We start from the raw sequence: 21,695 nt of genomic DNA, 5'->3' as shown, positions 1-21,695 counted from the left end.
TTTGAAATTATGAGACTGCTTGTGACCACTCAGGAGCTGAGTGTAGATAGAGAAGAGATCCAGGAACTGAGCTTCAAAGCGTGGGGATGAAGGAAGAAGCAGCAGGGAGCAGTGAGATGGGAGGAAAACCCAGCCAGGGGATGCCCAGGAAGCCGGGAGCGGGAAGGGAGGACAGGAGGAGGGAGTGGGGGCTGTGTCCACGTGAAGAGAGGTCGAGGGAGACGTGGACCGAGAGTGGCCACTGGTGTAGCAGCTCAGAGGCCACTGGGGACCTTGGCGAGAGGTCAGGGTGTGTGTGGCAGGGGCACGGGAGGGGAGTGCCAAAGCTTGAATGGGGTCGACTGAAGGAAGAAAGAGACAGAGGTGCAGACGGTGCTTAAGCTTTACTGCGAAGGTGGCCGAAGGGCAGGATGAACAAGCAGGATCAAGAGGTTCTTTTTCTTCTTCCTACTTTAATAAAACAGGAAAATATCAGTAACAGATATTTGGATGCCAGTGGGAATGGTCTAGTAGAGAGTGGAAAAAGCTGATGGAGCTGTGTCCCTGAGTAGGAAGAGGTGACCAACTCTAGTGCACAGATGGAGGTAGCAGCTTTAGAGAGGAGCGTGGATAGCCGATCTGTGCAAATGGGGAGAAGGGCGGGGCTGGAGGGTGAGCGCGTGGGAGTGGAGCTTGAGAACGTTCTAGTCAGGGAAGTGGGGTGAGAACAGCTGTGAGGCTGGGGGTGGGCGAATATTGAAGTTTGGAGGTGAGAGAAGGTTTGAAACTTCACCAAGAGCTAGAGGGAAGAGAGGGTGATTCCGGGCCATGCTAAGGGTCCACTCGACGTTTTCTCAGCCATGTTCAGCTGCATGGATGTAGGCATAGGGTCAGCAGAGGGTTGGATTTCACTGGGGTTGCAGTTTTGTCAAGAGAAGACAACTTGAGAGAGGAACAGGGGATTGGAAGGTGAATGTATCAGAACGTGTATCAGAATGTATCAGAACGTGATTGCCACTGAGCAGGTGCTAAAACTGGGGTGACTGGAGAGGAGAGCGCCTCGGGGTGAGGGACAGCAGAACGATGGAGGGGACGATAGGTCTGAGGGCCCACCAGGGCGAGGGAGGGCTGAAGGCCAGGCACCAGCTGGTGCTTTGCGATGAAGGTCAAGGATGGGGGTGTGGGGGGCATGAGATTGAGATAACGGTTTGGGGCGGAGTTTCAGACGTTGGCAGTGAGTGGTTGGCATTGGGGTGGAGGGGACAAGATCCTCAGGGACAGGTCGAGGGACTGGAGGCCGGGGTGATGGGAGCAGTTTCTCTGAATATCGTAATAACCAGGAACTACAACAGGAACAAACTGGTTGAGAGTGATACCGTGGCCAGGCGCAAGCCCTCAGAGACGGGAGGCTGTGGCCCAGAGGGTGGAAGACATCTGCGCCAAAGTGGAGGCCGGGGTGCTGCAGTGCGGAGACAGGATTCAAAACGGGCATCCTTTAGGGAGGAGGGACAGAGAAGGCTTGAAAGGGACAATGAAGAGCAGGGAGAACAGCCTGTGGTTTCTCCCTCCCCTCTTCCCTTTTCTCTCCTGTCCCCGGGCTGTGGAAGAGAAAGCCACTGGGAGGCCTGCAGGGGAATGCGGCGTCCTCAGAGGAGACCAGGCATCCTAGGGCAAGACCAGCGCTTTCAGAGAAAGGTTCCTCTCTGGGGGCGGGGATGGGGGTGCGGAGGGGCTGCCTAGGGCCCATAGGGACTAAAGTGCTGGGCCAAGGGAGGCCCTGGGTGCCAGGTGCAGGAGAGAGGCAGTGTGAGATCAGCGACCCAGCACTGCAGTTGTTCCATGAATAATGGTGGCACCAAGCCCTTCCATCAAAAACGCTCTACAGTCAGACCCCGGTGACTTGCATGTATATTCTCATTGAATCCCCTCAATAACTCTGTGAAGCAGCAATGTTTATCCCCTCATTTTACAGCTAAGGAAATGAGTTAGCAGCCAACAGCCATCAACAGTGGTGCAGGGATTGGAGCCCAGACAGTCTGACTCCAGAGCCCCAATACTTTTAATCTCAGATCCAGGCTTTTTTTTTTTTTTTTTTTTAACGTATTTGTTGAGTGGATGAAAGAGGAACTGGGAATTAACCTTGAGAAATCCAAACCCATTCCTGCACCCTGAAGCACAACCTGGAAGGCCCCCATGCTTCCCTTCCTTAGCAACAGAGCATATTTTAATTTGCCCGTGGGCTTCATTCTTTGCAAGGAAGTTCTGCTGGAGGGAGTAAGGGGGATAGTGGAGAGAGGAAGCTGTGGCCCAGAGAGGGAGTGTTAGCTCACCAGAGAAACACTGCCAGACATCAGAGAGTAACTGCAGCTCAGTGGGAGCTGGGGCTCCAAGATGGGGCCCAGCCTGAAGCAGCATCCTGAATCCTTCCTGGAAACCCTCAGTTTCCATCTTCCATCAGTTGTGACCCACCTGCTTTGGATTTTTACAGAACTCACCCACAGTCTGAGCTTATGGGCCTGAACTCTCTCAGTACTTAGCATACAGAGGGGAGAGTTACAGGGTCTGCTATCATTGTCTTTTGTCTAGGACTTCCCAGGTGGTTCATTGGTTACGACTTCGTGATTCCACTGCAGGGGGCACAGGTTCGATCCCTAGTCAGAGAATTAAGATTCCCGCAGCACAGAAAAGAAATTGTACAAAACAAAATGCTAAAAAAAAAAAAAGTCTGTCTAAAGAGGAATATGGATGTGAGAGCTGGACCATAAAGAAGGTTGAGCACCGAAGAACTGATGCTTTTGAACTGTGGTGTTGGAGAAGACTCTTGAGAGTCCTTTAGACAGCAAGGAGATCAAACCAGTTCATCCTAAAGGAAATCAATCCTGAATATTCATTGGCAGAACTGATGCTGAAGCTGAAACTCCAATACTGTGGCCACCTGATATGAAGAACTAACTCACTTGAAAAGACCATGATGCTGGGAAAAATTGAGGGCAGGAGGAGAAGGGGGCAACAGAGGATGAGATGGCTGGATGGCATCACTGACTTGATGGATATGAGTTTGAGTGAACTCCGGGAGTTGGTGATGGACAGGGGGGCCTGGCGTGCTGCAGTCCACGGGGTCGCAGAGTCGGACACGACTGAGCAACTAAACAGTAACGACAAAGGGTGAATACGGGCAAGAAACAACAGTGTGTGGGTCAGGCTTAGCAACAGGTGGTGAGGGGGCCTGTGAGGTCCCCGGGGGCAGCTCCGGCTGGGTCACGGGCCTCCAGGCAGGTGCCTAGAGTAGGGGTGCAGAGTAGGAGCAAGGGTTAGCTAAGACAGAAGAGGGTGGGGAGAGCTCCCAGGCTGAGGTAACAGCCTGTGGGAAGCTTGAAGTGTGGGGAGGCAGGCCCTCAGGGTTTCAGGGTTAGGGCTCTGTGCTGCTGGGGAGAGGCTGAGGGCCTTGATGGGCAATGGGCAGATCCTCCACTCCTAGGCCTAGCCATTTCTGCTGGGTGAGGATGGTCCCAAAGAAAGGCAATGCCAAAGAATGCTCAGGCTACTGCACAATTGAACTCATCGCACACGCTAGTAAAGTAATGTTCAAAATTCTCCAAGCCAGGCTTCAGCAATACGTGAACTGTGAACTTCCTGATGTTCAAGCTGGTTTTAGAAAAGGCAGAGGAACCAGAGATCAAATTGCCAACATCCGCTGGATCATGGAAAAAGCAAGAGAGTTCCAGAAAAACATCTACTTCTGTTTTATTGACTATGCCAAAGCCTTTGACTGTGTGGATCACAATAAACTGTGGAAAATTCTGAAAGAGATGGGAATACCAGACCATCTGATCTGCCTCTTGAGAAATCTGTATGCAGGTCAGAAAGCAACAGTTAGAACTGGACATGGAACAACAGACTGGTTTCAAATAGGAAAAGGAGTACGTCAAGGCTGTATATTGTCACCCTGCTTATTTAACTTATATGCAGAGTATATCATGAGAAACGCTGGGCTGGAAGAAGCACAGGCTGGAATCAAGATTGCCGGGAGAAATATCAATAACCTCAGATGTGCAGATGACACCACCCTTATGGCAGAAAGTGAAGAGGAACTAAAAAGCCTCTTGATGAAAATGAAAGAGGAGAATGAAAAAGTTGACTTAAAGCTCAACATTCAGAAAACGAAGATCATGGCATCCGGTCCCATCACTTCATGGGAAATAGATGGGGAAACAGTGGAAACAGTGTCAGACTTTATTTTGGAGGGGCTCCAAAATCACTGCAGATGTTGACTGCAGCCATGAAATTAAAAGACGCTTACTCCTTGAAGGAAAGTTATGACCAACCTAGATAGCATATTTGAAAGCAGAGACATTACTTTGCCGACTAACGTCCATATAGTCAAGGCTATGGTTTTTCCAGTGGTCATGTATGGATGTGAGGGTTGGACTGTGAAGAAAGCTGAGCGCCGAAGAATTGATGCTTTTGAACTGTGGTGTTGGAGGAGACTCTTGAGAGTCCCTTGGACTGCAAGGAGATCCAACCAGTCCATTCTAAAGGAGATCAGTCCTGGGTGTTCTTTGGAAGGAATGATGCTAAGGCTGAAACTCCAGTACTTTGGCCACCTCATGCGAAGAGCTGACTCATTGGAAAAGACTCTGATGCTGGGAGGGATTGGGGGCAGGAGGAGAAGGGGATGACAGAGGATGAGATGGCTGGATGGCATCACCGAGTCGATGGACATGAGTTTGAGTGAACTCCGGGAGTTGGTGATGGACCGGGAGGCCTGGCGTGCTGCAATTCATGGGGTTACAAACAGTCGGACACGACTGAGCAACTGAACTGAACTGAACTGAGGATGGTCAGGGTGGGGTCCCAGGGAGCTGCCCCGCCCACCCTGAGGACTGCAGAAGGCTGGAATGCTGTCTTTCTCCTAGTTGTCCACTAGATGGCGCCCGATCACCAGGCCTCTGTGGGGACAGACAGGCTTTGGCTGGGGCTGGTACACTGGAGTGAGGAGGGGGCGGCGGTAAGCTTTGTAATTTCGGAGCCCGAGGTTACTTGGGGAGTGTAAACGTAAGTCAGCGTGTGTGTGAATCTTCACTTTTGTCAGGACATCTGCTTGGGACATGGCTGTGATTCGGCTTTGGTGTACATTCTCCCTTAGGTCCTCGTCACACCCTAGGAGCTCAGACTATTAGTTTTCCAAAGTGGAACGCTGAGACAGGAGAAGGTTGGCGCCGTGCCCAAAGTCACTTAGCTGGTTCAAAGTGGAGTAAATAGTGATTGCCACCAGGCGTCCTAGGACAGATCCCAGCCACGTGGCAGGACCCACTCGTGAAGGACTTGCTCTGAGTCACTCTGAATGGAAGAACAGAGCCCAGTGGGTTGGTGGTACTGGGATATGAATCCTGGGCATTTATCCATTTAGCATGTTTGTTGAGCACCTACTACTATGTGCCAGGCACCGTGCTAGGCATTGGTGAACAATAAAACAACTGGTAACAGACATGCTCATAGACTGTACCCTACCAGGCTCCTCTGTCCATGGGATTTTCCAGGCAGTAGTACTGGAATGGATTGCCATTTCCTTCTCCAGGGGATCTTCCCAAACCTGGGATTGAACCCTGGTCTCCTTCATTGTAGACAGACATTTTACCATCTGATCTGAGCCACCAGGGAAGTCCCTGAAGGCTGTCAGGGAGACAGCCAGAGTTAGCCAGCTGACAAGCAGACCCAAGAAGGTTAGGGGGTTGGTGAGGGAGCCTCAGTCTTAGAATGGCAGCGACAGGACTCGGTGAGAAGGTGCAACCATGAGGCGGGCAGGAGAAACAGCGTTGAAGCAGAGGCTATAGCTCGTGCAAAAGCTGCCAAGGCGGGAAAGTGTTGAGGGACTGCGGGGGGTTGAGGGGCGGGGAGGAGAGGGGAGGGAGGGGAGGTCATCCCTGGGGCGGAGTTGGGGGGTCGGGGGAGAGGGTGTCTGACGACCCTGGTGAGGGGTGTGTATTACCATCTACACACCGTAAGAAGGGGGAGGGGCTTTAAGCAGGGCTCGCACAGTGTGATTTGCATTTCAGAGTCCACTCTGGCTTTGTGAAGATGACCACACAGGTGAGAGACGATGATGGCTCAGAGCATGTTGGCAGCTGCGAAGGTAGAGGACAGTGTCTAGGTTTGTGAGGTACTTTGGAAGTAGAATCAGCAGGATTTTCAGATGGATTGCATGTAAGGGTGAGGATGATTCCGGGTTTGAAGCATGAGCAACGGGTGGACAGTGGGGCCATTTCCCAAGGTGGGAGAGCCTGGGGAGGGCGTGAGCTGGGTGGAAGATGGGAAACACGGTCAGGTTCTGTTATTTTTGAAGTCACCCCTGTGAAATCCTAGTAGAAAGATGGGACAGGAGTTGGGGCTCCTTGGAAAGGTTGAGTCCGTGGAAATAATCTCCAAAGCCTCTGTTGTTCATTGTTCAGTCGCTAAATAGCGTCCAACTCTTTGTGATCGCATGGACTGCAGCACACCAGACTTCCACATCCTTCAGTATCTCCAGGAGTTTGCTCAAAGTCATGTCCCTTGAATTAGTGATGCCATTCAACCATCTCATCCTGTCACCCCCTTCTCCTCCTCCTGCCTTCAATCTTTCCCGGCATCAGGGTCTTTTCCAGTGAATCAGTCAGGAGTCTGTAGGTTGTACTTATCACTTATTACTTTTTGAAATTTATTATTTATTTGGCTGCACCAAGACTTCGTTGTAGTGCTTGGGATCTTCTCTCTTTGTTGCAGCACGCACATTCTTCGTTGCAGCATGTGGGATCTAGTTCCCTGACCAGGAATTGAACCTGGATCCCCTGCTTTGGGAGCGTGGAGTCTTACACACTGGAGCACCAGGGAAGTCCCTAGATTGAACTTAATGTCAAGGGACTGGATGAGCTCACTCAGCCCAAAGGCCAGGCAGCTCAATAATGGGAGACTGTGAGGAGGGCCCCATGGCTGCAGGTGTGACGGGGAGCCTGCTGGAGGTGTTGATGACTGGTGGAGAGGGGCGGCCTCTGTGAGGACGGTGCAAGGAAATGGCCCCTGAGGATGTGAAAGACCAGGACTCAGGTGGCCCTGGGGTCACGTGGAGGAGCCGGACTTACTGACTCTGCCTCTTTGTATGCTGAGACCTTCCTTCACAGGAGTGCTTCCCCCACCACCATCTGGCAGATGGCCCTGGGGACACAGACCCTGGTCCGGAGCTAGTGGGGAGGGCGGCCTCTGGCATGGGGCTGTAATTTCAGTTGGGGGCCGGGCTCCTGGGTTTCGGTGCCACCTGGTGTGAGGTTCCTCTTTCTGGCACCTCCCCAACGGCTGTCTCTGCTGACCGCCCCACCCCTCTGCTGCAGTTAGCCTCCCGCAAAGGAGGGGAGGCGGGCCAGGCCCAGGGAGTGCTCCCACCTGGAAGGGGCTGCCAAGTTTAATTAGTGCTTGTGAAGCCCTGGGACCTGCCTCTGAGAGCACCACCCCCCTCTCCCCGGACTTTCATCTTTGAAATTTCCCCACCAGCCTGGATGAAAGGGCCAGGGAGGGGCCAGGTATTAATAGTAATTATTAGTTTCACAAATAAAGAGGAGAAACGGGGTTATCCCCAAGCCCAACCAACTCGTTCGCCCCTCTTTGTGTGCCTCATCTCTCCTTCCCCTGGCTCCATTTCCTTTCTCTTTCCACTTTTCCTCCTCTTGCCCTCTCCTTCCTCCCTCCGGGGCTTGCCTCTTCTGTCTATCCCCATCTCAAGGCCTCAGGATCCGTCTGCCCCTCCTCGGTCTCTCCGCTCTCTGTGTTGGGATATCCAGAGCACCAGGACGTTCAGGGAGCACCCCTGTGCTTCTCTGGGGCGCAGAGGCAGAGTGAGAGGCAACGTAGCAGGCAGAGGGGGTGGAAGGGTGTCTGTGTCCATTCATTTATTCACTCACTGTTTTCCAAATAGCTATTGAACATCTGCCATGGCCCAAGCACTGGACTGGGCCCTTAGGACTCAGTGTTGGACAGGACAGACACGGCCCTGGCCCGGGGATCTCCCGGGGAGGCTAGGTAGTAACAGTAAGCTGACAGGTTACACTTGAGGGCACAGATAGATGCCTGCTCAGCTCAGTTCGGTTCAGTCGCTCAGTCGTGTCCGGCTTTTCACGACCCCATGAATCGCAGCACGCCAGGCCTCCCTGTCCATCACCAACTCCCGGAGTTCACTCAGACTCACGGCCATCAAGTCCGTGATGCCATCCAGCCATCTCATGCTCTGTCATCCCCTTCTCCTCCTGCCCCCAGTCCCTCCCAGCATCAGAGTCTTTTCCAATGAGTCAGCTCTTCGCATGAGGTGGCCAAAGTACTGGAGTTTCAGCCTCAGCATCATTCCTTCCAAAGAAATCTCAGGGCCGATCTCCTTCAGAATGGACTGATTGGATCTCCTTGCAGTCCAAGGGACTCTCAAGAGTCTTCTCCAACACCACAGTTCAAAGCATCAATTCTTCAGCGCTCAGCCTTCTTCACAGTCCAACTCTCACATCCATACTTGACTACTGGAAAAACCATAGCCTTGACTAGACGGACGTTAGTCGGCAAAGTAATGTCTCTGCTTTTGAATATGCTGTCTAGGTTGATCATAACTTTTCTTCCAAGGGGTAAACAGCAGCTATGATGCAGAGCTAAGGGTGGGGGCCCCGTGAGGCTGGGGGATGAGGGAGGCATCCCCCCGAGGAGGTGGCGTTCCAGCTGAGAGCTGAACAATAAGAAGGACCTCATGAGAGAACTGTTGAGAAGTGTTCAGGGCAGGGAGAACAGCCTTTGCAAAAGCCTGAGGTGAAGACTGTGGACCTTGTGAGTATGTGAAAGGAGGATGAGGTGGCAAGAGGTGGGGTCCAGAGAGTGAGGCCGAGGTGTGCTGGGGCCGGTGGGCCCACAGCCGGGCCCCAGTGCACTCACTGGGGCCCTGTACCTCACTGAATGTCCTGCTGCCCCTGTGTTGGAATTCTTAATTTATTTATTTATTTGGCTTCATCAGGTCTTAACTGTAGCATGTGGAATCTTTCATGGTGGCTCATGGGCTCCAGAGTGCTCAGAGGCTCAGTAGTTGTGGCACAGGGACCTAGTTGCCCTGCAGCATGTGGGACCTTAGGTCCCCGACAAGGGATCGAACCTGTGTCCCTTGCATTGGAAGGCAGATTCTTAACCACTGGACCACCAGGGAAGTCCCATTGGAGTTCTTCATTTTTAAGCAAGGGGTTCTTCTGCGTTTGCATTTTGTACTGGGCCTCATCAATTATGTAGCTGTTCCCTGCTTGGGGACAGAGAAGGCAATGGCACCCCACTCCAGTAATCTTGCTGGGAAAATCCCATGGACGGAGGAGCCTGGTAGGCTGCAGTCCATGGAGTCACTAAGAGTCAGACATGACTGAGCGACTTCACTTTCACTTTCACTTTCATGCATTGGAGAAGGAAATGGCAACCCACTCCAGTGTTTTTGCCTGGAGAATCCCAGGGACGGGGGAGCCTGGTGGGCTGCCATCCATGGGGTCGCACAGAGTCGGACACGACTGAAGCGACTTAGCAGCAGCAGCAGCAGCAGCAGCTGCTTGGGGAGGTCAGCAAAAGAAGTGACTTTTTTTTTTAAAAAAGTAAATGTGTATAGAAATATGAAGGCTGGTGGGCTGGTGTTTGGTGAATGAATGAAGGAGTGGAGGAATTTGGGTGCACACATGTGTGAGCTCACCTATGAGGCTGTCACTGGGCCACGTAGGCCTGGCCAGGAACGCTGCTCACACACAGACGTGGCCCTGGCGTGCTCCCGAGTCCTGCAGCGCCTGCTACATTTCTCAGGGCCGCCTCCAGAGAGGCTCCAGGGGATATGTGCGCGAAGCTCAAGCGGCACCGTAAGCAGGGGTGGTGTGGCCAGGCTTCTTTCAGGCCCCGTTTGGGGAAATCAGGTGACTTCTCTACCCCAGCTGGAGGCAGCCCTGTCTTCCCTGTGAGACCCGAGACTTTGGAGCCAGAAAGATTTGAGGTCAAACTGCCTTCACATCCTCACAAGTGGATGTGTTGATGCAGATAACTGGACTTTGGGCAGGTGATTTGCTTCTTCAGTCCTCAGTTTCCTCATCTGTAAAATGGGGATCACTACTTAGAATTTCTGAGATGATTCAGTGTGGCAATGAAAGGGAAGATTTTGGCAGAGTCAGAGCTTGGTAAATATTTGTAATAATAATAATAGTTTTTATATCCATACAGTCTCTGGAGACTTGGGTAAAGGTTTGCTTCTGCCCCCAAATGTCTGCATAATCATGAACAAGTCTCTGAATCCTCCTGGTCCTCAGCTTCCTCTTGTGTTAAAATTGGGGTGATAACAAGCTAACTCGTCTCTAAGCAGGGTGGTCAGTACGATCCCACACATTGACTGTGGAGCTTGTTTGAGAACTGATGTGCCCATATGACTTATTGGCACGTTCCCGACCCCCGCCTCCCCCATCTCGGGGCAGATTTTCTCCAAATACGCCCCTTCCTTGGAGAGAAAAGTGTCCCCCCTCCCCACACCTCACCCAGTTCTTGGCAGTGCATGGAACCCAGTCCCTGGATTCCCACCCCCGAGGGTGGTTGTCCTCACGCTAGAAAGTCTGCCCGGGAGTGACCCTCAAGGTCAGGGTCTGAAGTTGGGCAAGAAGAGGAAGGTCCACAGCTGGGGCAGGGTTGGCGTGGGGGAGGAGGGTGGGGGGGAGGTGAACTAAAGGCAAACAAAGGAGCTGGAGCCCCAGTCCCCGGCGGTCTGGCTTCCTGCCTCCCTCTGGGCAGGAAGCAGTCAGAAAGCTGTGAGAATCAGTCTCTGACTAAGGGCCCAGGCGACAGTCTTGGAGTGAGTAGAGCCCCGACTTCATCTCCCACGTTCACCACCAAAGGCTGATTTTGGGAGCCTCCAGAACCCATGGGAAGCCCTGAGCAGCACCCAACACCAGCCTGGGAAGGGGAGCCCCTCCTGATAGGTGCCCTGGCCAGAGGAGACAGGAAGGGAGAGCTACAGGGTCCTCGGCCACCCGCGAGTGGAGACCCAGTGGGCGGGGAGGCTGGGTCCATGTCCAGCGGCTGCAGGGAGCCAGCAGTGTGACCACAGGGACGCTGAGCCTCTCTGTGCCTCAGGCCCCTCATTGGGAACGAGCGGATAATAGTCACGCCTTCTCAGAGTGTTACTGGATGGGCTTTAAAAAAATGAGGCCATGCCGTGAGCCACGACAAAATCTGTCAGATCTCTGGATGCACTAGTTTGGTGCCTTTCCCATTTTGTTCTCTGGATGGACTAGTTGAACACCATCCCCATTTTGATGTTTATTTTTTGGATGTGCGAGGTCTTCCTTGTTGTGCACGGCTTTCTCTAGTTCTCTAGCTGTGAGTGGGGCTACTCTTTGTTCTGTAGGTGGGCGGGCTGCTTGTCGCAGTGGCTTCTCCTGGAGCACAGGCTGTAGGTGCCCAGACTCCAGAGCGCGTGGTCTTCACAGCCACTAGAGTTGTGGCGCGTGGACTTAGTTTCCTCGAGGCATGTGGAATCTCCCCCGACCAGGGATCAAAACCATGTCCCCGGCATTGGCAGGTGGATTCTTAACCACTGAACCAAGAGGGAAGTCCAGCCTTCCCCTGTATTTTGCTCTATTCTTGGCTGGCAACAGTCATTCATTCGTTTATTCAGGAAATATTTATGGAGCATTTTTGTGGCAGCAAAGTGATGGGGGACCCCAAAATGGATCAGTTCTTGGACGGGGCATTTGAGCTAGAACGAACTGTGGGCTTAGTTTCTGTATACTCAGATACCCACTGCCCTGGAGCTGTGTGTCAGTCAGTTCACAGAGGAGGGAGCCCAGGGGAAGTCACAGACACATGATCACACAGCTACTGACTAGCAGTAATGGAACTGAACCCTGGCCCGCATCAGTCCAAAGCCAGTGCCTTTCCAAATCAAGGTCCCAGGGCTGCCTCCCTGCAGCACCCTTTGACTGCCGCATCTGCACCCCTACTTTGGCAGAGCCAGAGGCCACCCCCACTCCCTGGAGGCCAAAGGTTGGGCTGTTTTCTGCAGCCCTCTCCAGCAGGATTTTTGTCATTTCCTCCCTGGTTCTCCTGACCATGCAGAACAACCTTGGGGCTTTCCCCAGAGGGGAAACCCAGCCTGGAAGCAGCCCAGCCTGGAAAATGTGGCTGTGGGTAACTCCTGATCTCCTTAGTTACAGACCATCTGAGTGCCCGGGAGTGGAGCAGGACCAGGGGTGGGGTCGCGGTGGGGCGGGGGGTGCTCCCTGAATGGGTGCTGAGCCAGTGATTCCCCTCTGGCTCTGTAGCCTGAGACAGGTCACAGCCCCTCTCTGGGCTTCAGTTTCCCCACCTGTGAAAAGTGGAACAGTAACAAAGCTACAGCACCAGGCCCTCTGCATGGCCTTTGTGCTGGGAGTTGACAGGCTGATGGCAGGTGCTCCTGCCGATCTTTCCTCTTGGGCTTTTGTGAGGCTAAAGGAGACTATGGCTACAAAAGGACTTTGAGACAGAGGACAGAACTGGATACCAGCTGATGCAGAGGCTGATGGCTGTTGATGGAGACCCTCCCCACCAGGTCCAGCTTCTGCCTCACCCAGACTCTGCCTATGCCCAAGCTCCCATTCCCCAGATCCCCCTTAGAATCTGGGGCAGGAGGAGCCTGGAAAGAGCCTGGTTGGAACCAGGAAATCCTGGGCCTGGCACAAGCATCCCCAAGCTACGGGGTCACCCACTTGGCTGCAACCCCCCCGTGGACCTTCCAGCAGCCTCACTGACACCCTGCCATGCCGGCTTTGCACCTTGACTTTCCCACAGGTAGAGGTGGGGCAGGGAAAGCAGGAAGAGGAGGCCTGTGGCTAAGCAGGAGGCCACTTTCTGGCAGATCTCCACACTCACCTCATGCCTGGGTGGGCCTCAGTTTCCCCATCTGCATTGTTCAAACATACATCACAGGACCTCACAGAGCCTTCTGAGGTACAGTGGGTGGGTCTCCGACTTCTGCTGTCCTCAGACCTCCAGGCCGTAGCCTCGAACAGATGGAGACCAGTTCCACCCTCGGCCTTCCATCTGGGATCTGAACCACAATCCCCAGCTCCATCTGCTTGCAGCAGCCTCCCAAATGCTCTCCAGAGTGGACGGAAACCAAGGGTAGGGAGGCAGGGGCATGCCCCCTCCCCAGGAGGACTCAGAGGCAGGAGTCTCACTGCCAGGCTTGTGCGCACGGATGGAGAGGTGATGAGCCGGAGGGATGGTGGGAGAGGCAGCGCCATGTGGAGAGGCCAGTGCCCTGGGCACACAGGCCCGCCCACCCCCGTTTCCTCTGGCTGGGCCAGATGGTAGGGGTGGCCGAGGAGAGGGATCCTCGCTCCTCTCTTCCCCCACCCAGGGGCTCTGCAGGGGCCTGGATTTCTTTCCACACGAAAGACATGTGGGGAGGAGCCTTACCCACACGCAGACTTGGGGCAACACGTTAATCCGGTGGAATCACATTTGAAGCGTTACAGAACCTGAGTATGCTGGAGAATTCTAGAATCTCAGAAGCATAGCATCTCAGAATTTTAGCAAAGTGAGTCATAGATTGTAGGTTTCTAAACTGTGCTGTGTCAACACTGTAGCCACTGGCCATGTGTGGTTATTGAGTCCTTGAAATGTAACTAGTCTGAATTGAGATGAGCTGTACATTTAAAATACATAGCAGATTTTGAAGACTTGGTACAAAAGAAAGACTTTTAAACATCTCATTAATAACATATTAATTACATGTCAAAATGATAATATTTTGGATATATTGGGTAAAATACAGTGTATTACTAAAATGAATCTCACTTTTTTTTTTTTTTTGCTTTTAAAACATGACTGCTAGAACATTTTAAATTTCATGTGTTTCATTTCAGAATTTTAAAGAGATGGAATTTCAGAACCAGGTTTTCAGATTTTTATATCACTAGCTGACTTTGAGCCTTAGATATTAACTCCCAGAGCTTGGGAGAATCTGAGCAGAATCCTGGTCCTCTCCCAGCGCAGGGATCCTCTAGCCCACCCTGACCAACACTGACCAGCCTTTGCCTACCCATTCCCTCCTCCAGTGGAGAACTCATGGCTGCCGGGCTTTCAGAATGGCTAGAGTTTCCGGGTGTCGGGTGGCATCTACTTCCCACAGCTTTTTCCACCCTCATGGTTGGCTTCCAGAGCCTCTTCCAGGGTCTCCCAGGACAGGTCTGCATCCTTCTTCTCCGTGAAAGGTGTGGAATTTGAGTTCTGACCACACCCCTCCACCCCAGGCCGCTGTCCTGCAGGCTGCAGGATCTACCTCGACCCCTGTTCCCCTATAGGTGAGCTTCAGGGAGTCTCAGCTCCTGATGCCTCTGTCTCTTAGCAGAACCTGGGACCCCAGTGATCAGGTGAGGGTCTTCCAGCCTCTCCCAGTCTATAGACTATCCTGTCTGTCTGTCTGGGGAACTGCCTGCCCTGTGCAGTCTCCAGACCCTGCCCTGTTCCTAGCTCCAGAGGATGTATGACGGTGACTGCCGGTGCTGGGATGTGGGGGTGATACAGGAATCGGGGAATGGATTCAGGGTGCCTCAAATCTGCCTGGAAAATGCTTTTTCCGATTTTAAGAGATGGTGGGGAGGAGGAAGGAAGAGGCTTTCTTACTGACAGACTCAGGAATTCCAAGGCAGTACTAATAGGTGACTCACTCAGCACCTGAGCAGTTCCGAGAAGGAAGATCAGAGGTCAGTCAGGGAAGGCGTCCTGGAGGAAGTGGGATTGGAGCTAGGACTTGAAGGAAAGAAGGGGGTGTTAGAATTGAGAAGAGGTGGAGGTGAGGGCATTCTCCTCGGCAGGAAGAATGCTGGGCACACATGGCCGGGACCCAGGCCTTGAGGTTTCCAGGTTGCCTGGAGTAGAAGGGTCAGAGGGCAGTAGGGCTATGAGGATGGGTCAGCTGGCTGAGGGCCTCTGGGGAGGTGTGTGTGTACAATAGAGAAAGGGGGAATCTCAGTTAGCTGTAGGAGTATGTTGGGTAAAATAACAGTAACAACTATAGCAGCTATGCCAGGCATAGTGCTAAGTGGTTTCCTAATATTTCATTTATTCTTATCAATAACCCTATGATGTAAGTAATGTTATTCCCATTCTACAAATAAACAATTGAAGCCGTGGTAAGTGACAATAAGTGTTGACTGACCTTGGATTTCCACACATGATAGTCTGGCTTCAAAGCTCTTAAGCATTGGATGAGGGGAGGTTGTGGGGAATGGAGATTGGTGGGGTGAGTGGTGTGTGCAGCGGGTAAGTGAATGGGTGTGACCCTGTTGTAAGTAAATAAGGGGGGGTGATCCCCACTGCTTCCCTCCTGCTTCCCTCACCCAACCCCAGCTCTGTCTCAGGATAGACTCAGCCCAGACAGGTCTGTATGAAGATGGGGCCTTGGAATGATAAGAATTTCCATGCCTGTTGGAACAGATAGCCCCAGACAAGAGTCTGGTCACCATGGCAGTTTTAGAGCCAATTTCCCACTGGGGTCAACACTGCCCTTCCCTCCCTTCCTTATATGCTGGCACAAGTCCGGGACCCAGGAATGGTGTCTAGACTTGACCCTGGGTGCCACCTCCCTCTCAGCTTCTGATGCACACACAGCTGGGCAAGTGGGAGAGTTACAGGCAGGCGCCTCCTCCAGGTGTCCTGGCTTGGCTGCATCGCCGGTGATAGAGGCAGGCCCCTGTTCCTCTCTGGGCCTCATTTTCTCCCTTTCTGTAAGCGAGCAGAGTGAATTAGTTCAGGAATCATAAACTAAGGTGACAAGGTGGCCCAGGAGGAGAATGCAAACGAATGAGGTGAGGTGGGTAGGGGTGTGTATGTGTGTGGCAGGGGTTGAGGACCCAGGAGGACTGGAGGCAGCCTCCTGACCAGGTCACTTGGCCTGTCCTCCCTGCTTCGTTTGGTGGAGCCCCCGGGACCCTGAGACACAGTTTCTTTATCTGGGAGTTGTGGTGCCTTCCCCATGGGAGTGGTGAGAATGAACTGATGAGAATAATTGATAGGAATCTTGAGGAGAAATGCTGCCTCCCCTTTGATGAATATAATCTTTTTATTTGAGTTATATTAAAAGTATTTATGTCTAAGCTCATATAGCTCAATATCAAAAAACAATTCGACTAAAAGGTGGGCGAAAGACCTAAATAGACATTTCTTTCTCCAAAGATGATATACACATGACTGATAGGCACACGAAAAGATGCTCAGTGTCACTAATTTTTAGAGAAATGGAAATCAAAACCACAATGAGGTATCACCTAACAATGGTCAGAATGGCCATCATCAAAAAGTCTATCAGTAATAAACTCTGGAGAGGGTGTGGAGAAAAGGGAACCTTCCTACCCTCTTGTTGGGAATGTAAATCAGGGGCTAAGATGGTAAAGAATCTTTTCTCAGTGTGGGAGATCCAGGTTCGACCCCGGGTCAGGAAGATCTCCTGGAGAAGGAAATGGCTACCCACTCCAGTATTTTCGCGTGGACAGAGGAGCCTGGTGGACTACAGTCCGTAGGGTCAAAAAGAATCAGATACGACAGAGCAACTAATACACACACAACATGGAAAACAGTATAGATGTTCCTTAAAAAACTAAAAATAAAGTTTCCATATGATCCAGTGATCTCACTCCTAGGTGTACATCTGGAAAAAAATGAAAACTCTAAACTAAAAAAGATACATGCACACCAATGTTCATAGCAGCACTATTTACAATAGCTAAGACACGGAAGCAGCATGTGTCCATCAAAAGATGCCTGGATAAAGAAAATGTGGTATATATGAACTGTTGAATATTACTCAGCCACAAAAAAATAATGCAATAATGCTATTTGCAGCAACATGGATGGACCTAGAGAGTGTCAGAAAAAGAAAGACAAATGCCATGTTATCATTTTTATGTGAAATCTAAAAAAAAATACAAATCTAAATAAAAAAAACAGAAACAGACTCGCAGATATAGAAAACAAATTTATGGTTACCAAAGAGTAAGGTGGGGGAAGAATAAATTATGAGTATAGGATTAACAGATATACGCTGCTATACATAAAATATATGTTGTTCAGTTACTCAGTCACGTCCGACTCTATGACCCCATGAACTGCAGCACACCAGGCTTCCCTGTCCTTCACCATCTCCTGGAGCTTGCTCAAACTCATGTCCATTGAGTCAGTGATGCCATCCAATTATCTCATCCTCTGTCATCCCCTTCTCCTCCGGCCTTCAGTCTTTCCCAGTATCCTGGTCTTTTTTAAGGAGTCAGTTCTTCTCATAGGTGACCAAAGTATTTAAGCTTCAGCTTCAGCATCTGTCCTTCCAGTGAATATTCAGGCCTGACTTCCTTTAGGGTTGACTGGTTTGATCTTGCAGTCCAAGGGGCTCTCAAGAGTCTTCTCCAACACCACAGTTCAAAAGCATCAATTCTCTGGTGCTCAGCCTTCTTTATGCCATCCATACAGCTCTCACATCCATACACGACTAGTGGAAAAACCATAACTTTGACTAGACAGACCTTTGTCGGCAAAGTAACGTCTCTGCTTTTTAATATGCTGTCTAGGTTTGGCATAACTTTTCTTCCACGGAGCAAATGTCTTTTAATTTCGTGGCTCCAGTCACCATCTGCAGTGATTTTAGAGCCCCCCAAAATAAAATCTGTCACCGTTTCCATTCTTTACCCATCTATTGATGGGACCAGATGCCATAATCTTCATTTTTTGAATGTTGAGTTTTTCAGCCAGCTTTTTCACTCTCCTCTTTTACTTTCATCAAGAGACTCTTTAGTTCTTTGCTTTCTGCCATTAGGGTGGTGTCATCTACATATCTGAGGTTATTGATATTTCTCCTGACAGTCTTGATTCCAGCTGTGCTTCATCCAGCTTGGTGTTTTGCATGATGTACTCTGAATATGAGTTAAATAAGCAGGGTGACAATATACAGCCTTGACGTACTCCTTTCCCACTTTGGAACCAGTCTGTTCCATGTCCAGTTGTAACTGTTGCTTCTTGACCTGTATACAGGTTTCTTAGGAGGCAGGTAAGGTGGTCTGGTATTCCCATCTCTTGAAGAGTTTTCCACAGTTTGTTGTGATCCACACAGTCAAAGGCTTTAGCATAGTCAATGAAGCAGAAGTAGAAGTTTTCCTGGAATTCTCTTGCTTTTTCTATGATCCAACAGATGTTGACAATTTGATCTCTGGTTCCTCTGCCTTTTCTAAATCCAGTTTGAACATCTGGAAGTTCTCAGTTCACGTATTGTTGAAGTCTGGCTTGGAGAATTTTGAAAAAATTTGAAAAATATATGTAGCAATAACAGTTTACAGCTCAGGGAATCATATTCAATATCTTACAATAACCTACAATGGAATATAATCTGAGGAACTATATATAACAATCACTTTCTGTACATCTGAAACTAACACAATATTGTAAATCAACTTTACTTCAATTAAAAAAAATATATTTAGCACCTGGGGATCAAATGAAGAGAACTGAAGAATGTGGAAGCCAGATAGAGGAGGAATGGATGAGAAATGGCCTGGGGGTGAAGGAAAGACCAGTGCAGAGCCCCTCTGGAGAGGTTGGCCAAAGAACAGATTGCTTGCGACCCTTGGCTTCTGTCCCCAGATCTGCAGGCTGTAACTGGGCCCTGCCTCACCCTCAGAGGACTTTGAGCCTATTGCAGTTACCAATTTATTTACCAATTTATTGCAGTTTAGAGACCACAATTGCTTGTGAATGTTTTTCTTTTGCCAGGTTGTAATTGGTGCATCACAATGAACACAGTAAAAAAGGGAAATTAACCGATTTACATTTGTTTGCAGAAGCCATTATCTTCTCTGTGTGAAGATTCTGAAGATCTTTCACCCTCCATCCCTGTTCTCTTGGTCAAGTAGAACCCTCTAAGGATTTGGAAAACCGCGGTTCAGTGGCCTGAAATCCCGTTCAGCTGCAGCTCAGCTCTTTGAACAGCCGAGGGGATCTCCCACAGGTTGGCCAAACCTCTGTTTTCTCCTCTTTAAAATAGGGTGAAAAATCCTCCACTGTGAAAAACTCTCAGGACTACTGTGGAGTCACCAGAAACTGCTTTGCAGAGTGGGGAAATGCTTTAGAAAACACGGGGAAAGTGCTGCACCTGTAGAGGATTGTGCTAGCCGAGTCCTCGGCCCAGGCTGCTCCTGGGAGTGAAGGATGCGCTGAGGAAAGCGGGACACACACATCCGTGGGTGGGCTCTGCCTGAAACAGGAAACCTGGCCCCAGGGTCAGGACTGCTTTGGAAACCAGCCACAGATGCTCTTCAGCAGCAGCAGCAGCGTAGATGAAAGTGGAGGTGCAACAGGGAAGGGTTGGGAAAACCCTGTGGAAGTGAGGAAGTAGGGCACGGAATCCAGGTGGTCCTGTACAGTTTGGGGACTCATTGTCCCTGGGCACTGAAGGGTGGGGTAAATGGTAAGAATGTAGCCTTTGAGTTGGGTGGACCTGGATTTGAAAACTCCTCTGCCACTCCTGTCGGGAGACCATGGGGCAGTTTTTTTACCTCTTTGAGCTACAGCTCTCTGGGCTGCTCAATAACAAATGGAAAGCAGGTAGCATGCAGCAGAGTAAATGATTAAGTGCTGTTAATTGCTTCCGTCTCCCACCTCTGACCATCTTTTGTTGCATTCCAGGACAGTTTATATCCATTTTCCATCTGATAACCCGCCCATTTCACAGATTTTTTCCTTTATTTGTTTAACAGAAAGCAAATGGTCCCTGTATTTGAAGAAGTGTGTGACTGTGTGTAGGAGAGAGAGAGAGAGAGAGAGACAGGAAACTCTTACAGCATGTGGTCAATGCTGTAATTACGGTGACCATGTTCTCCAAACCACAAATCAGGTCACATGGTCAGACAGAGGCTATTTTCTGCCTTCACTGAAGTCCAAACATGAAATCACACATAGTTCCACATTCATTGAATTACCTTTTACTCTTTTAGAGAGGCAAATGACATGAAATTTGGATTCTCTGTGACAAATCCCATCATTGTCCCAGAAAATCACTAGAGCTATGACTAAGTCCCATACAGAGAGCCCTGGCAGGAGCAGGAAGACTTCTTGTAGGAGGTGCTGCTTAAGTGGGGTCTTGATGTCTGAATAGGAGGTCTCCAGGCAGAGAAAGATGGGGTGACCTTAGTGCCCTTGGGACAGGACCTACCCTTTCTTTCTACAGAAAACCTTGTTAGAAACTGGGGGTGGAGGTAAGTAGGCAACAGTGTCTGTTTTTAGTTACTTTTCGCTTTCATGTTCCAAAGATCTCCTGGGAAATAGAGTTGTTACAGGCCAGTACAGCCCAGTTAGAGCACAGAGCGCGGCTTGTCTCTGCAGTGGACTGTGCATTCCTTGAGGACACGGGCCACATCTGTCTTGTTCATCTCTGTGTCCCTCTACTTCCCCTTCCCCACAGGACGGTGTGAGGAAAACTCTAGGAGAGGTGCTGCTGCTGCTGCTAAGTCGACTCTGTGCGACCCCATAGACGGCAGCCCACCAGGCTCCTCCGTCCATGGGATTATCCAGGCAAGAGTACTGGAGGGGGGTGCCATTGCCTTCTCCGAGGAGAGGTACTAATCAATGTCAAATGAAAAAAAAAATGTACAAAGTGCTGTAAACGGGCATTTTGTAGGCAGACATTGTTCTTTGTTTTGTGATGAATCTGTTGACTTTTATTTTGTTTAGTTAGCAAATATCTGATGGTTGCCGGCCTGCCCTGTGCCTAGCACTGTGTGTGGGGGTTCAGAGCTCAGCTGGGTCTGAGACAAATGTGGTCCTGCCCCTGCACAGCTTGCACTCTAGAGAGAGGCAGCCCGCAAGTAACTGCAAGGGTGATGAAGAGGGACTATGACAGGCAGACCTGGAAGTGGTCTTGGTCAGGGGCACAGGGAAAGCCTCAGGAGGAAGTGAGATTTAACCTGATGTCCCCCAAATAAAAATTAACCATTTAGCTAACATTTTTAGTTCAGTTCAGTTCAGTCGGTCGGTCATGTCCGACTCTTTGCGACCCCATGAACTGCAACACTCCAGGCCTCCCTGTCCATCACCAACTCCCGGAGTCCACCCAAACTCATGTCCATTGAGTTGGTGATGCCATCTAACCATCTCATCCTCTGTTGTCCCCTTCTCCTTCTGCCTTCATTCTTTCCCAACATCAGGGTCTTTTCAAATGAGTCAGCTCTTCACATCAGGTGGCCAAAATATTGGAGTTTCAGTTTCAACATCAGTCCTTCCAATGAACACCCAGGACTGATTTCCTTTAGGATGGACTGGTTTAATAGAGCTTATTATGTGACAGGGGCTTCCCTGGTGGTTCAGTAATAAAGAATCCACCTGCCAATGTAGGAGACATAGGTTTGATCCCTGGGTCAGGAAGACCCCCTGGAGAAAGGAATGGCAACCCACCCCAGTACTCTTCTTGCCTGAGAAATCCCCTGAACAGAGCATCCTGGCGGGTTACAGTCCATGGGGTTGCAAAAGATGTCGGACACGACTTAGGGACTAAGCAACAACTTCATGTGACAGGCACCATTCTGAGGGCTTCTTTACATGTTTAACTCATTTAATTCTCACAATGGCCCTATGAAGTGCAGACTACCATTATCTCCTTTTAGAGATGAACACAGAAAGTTTGAAAAACT

At 50.5% G+C, this 21,695-nt stretch overlaps 1 long non-coding RNA gene across 1 annotated transcript in view; it reads left to right on the top strand.

Moving 5' to 3' along the window:
* The window catches only part of LOC120863420, a 30,935-nt gene extending 9,893 nt beyond the window's left edge, over positions 1–21,042 (top strand). Inside the window, exons 3-4 of the long non-coding RNA XR_005720986.1 lie at positions 18,852–19,018; positions 20,471–21,042. This is a non-coding gene — a long non-coding RNA (uncharacterized LOC120863420). The remainder of the gene's footprint in view (positions 1–18,851; positions 19,019–20,470) is intronic.
* Positions 21,043–21,695: the final 653 nt, after the last annotated feature.

Source organism: Oryx dammah, unplaced genomic scaffold (assembly GCF_014754425.2).
Source record: "Oryx dammah isolate SB20612 unplaced genomic scaffold, SCBI_Odam_1.1 HiC_scaffold_5, whole genome shotgun sequence".
Lineage (NCBI taxonomy): Eukaryota > Metazoa > Chordata > Mammalia > Artiodactyla > Bovidae > Oryx > Oryx dammah.
The sequence above is the reverse complement of the archived record's forward strand: the minus strand, read 5'-3'. Positions and strand labels throughout refer to the sequence as shown.